Source organism: Cynara cardunculus, unplaced genomic scaffold, assembly GCF_001531365.2.
Source record: "Cynara cardunculus var. scolymus isolate 2C unplaced genomic scaffold, CcrdV1 Un_Scaffold_911, whole genome shotgun sequence".
Lineage (NCBI taxonomy): Eukaryota > Viridiplantae > Streptophyta > Magnoliopsida > Asterales > Asteraceae > Cynara > Cynara cardunculus.
Window position 1 is genome coordinate 68458 of NW_020200645.1, and position 1294 is coordinate 69751.

Consider the following 1294-nt stretch of genomic DNA (forward strand, 5'->3'; position numbering starts at 1 on the left):
TGTTGAGAGATAAATGAGTAGTTGGTGGGGTTGTGACAAGAATTGGCCTGGGCTTTGCCTTTTTCAATATTAGTCTCCAAAGAATTGAGAACTAATAGATTGTGTGRTATKCCMGGATTATGTAAGTTTGGAACAGGATATTTGTATTCTTTTAATCCTGCACAACTCTCATCAATTCTTTTAGCTCACAACAACTACCCCTCTCTTTTTCATTTTAATCTCGGCACACAAACCCTTTTTGATTTAAACTCACTCADATATGGTTGTCYYCTTGGGTAGGTCTGTCGGTTTTGACATTCCATAGAGGTATTTCTGATAAGCACTCAGTCCCTCCTAAAATTTAGCGTTATGTACATTTGATCGCAATGATTGATCAAAAATATTATTTCTTTAAAGCACAATGATCAGATAAAAAATTGAWCAAGTAATTTGGCTTTAAGCACGATCAATAAAGAATGATGCGACAACAATTCGATTATTCAGTATGTATGAGAGAAATGAATGAAGATCTGCAAGAACAAGTTTACAGATTCTGATATTAAAAAAAATGAATGAATATGTATTAGTCAAAGAAAAACAATATCAGAAAAACAATATTGAATACAAACGAGTGTATTATACCGAAAAATATTTTCGTATAAAAGACGTGATAATAACAGTTTGAAGAATAGCTGAAACAGGCATTGGAGTTATGTACGACGAGAAATTACACAAGTAAAATCTCAAGAAATACCTGTTCAGAAAATGTACTCATTTTCCAAAAAAAAATTCCAAAAACATTTATTCAGAATTCTAGAGACTCCCCCTAGAAAACAGATTTAAGTAATGAAACTTTTAAGCTCAAAAATGAAAAAGAAAACATTTTAAGCACGGGTTCTAAACTGAGTGTTTAGAAACCATACTTGGTAAAGCACAGGTCCTGAACTGAAGTGTTCAGAAGCCTTTGTTTGAATAAAACACAACTCCCCCTGCATCGGTGTATCACAAAAATGACATGGGCCAGGTACGCAGTGTAATTCTTCTTTAGATACTTCTGCATCTTCATGCAGGATACCAGCTTAACCATTCGATCTAATCTATCTCCCTGGATCACAATTGGTTCCATTCCTTCTTGAGGAATTCAAATAAGCTTTTCTGAACAAACAATCTCAGCTTGGTTTTTGGATAGCCAGTCCATACCTACGATTACGTCGAAACTTCCTAGTTCGATCGGTATAAGGTCTATTCTAAAGTCCTTATTGGCTAAGTTCAGAGTGCAATTCAAAATTACATTTCTAGCTTTGAGTTCTTGACC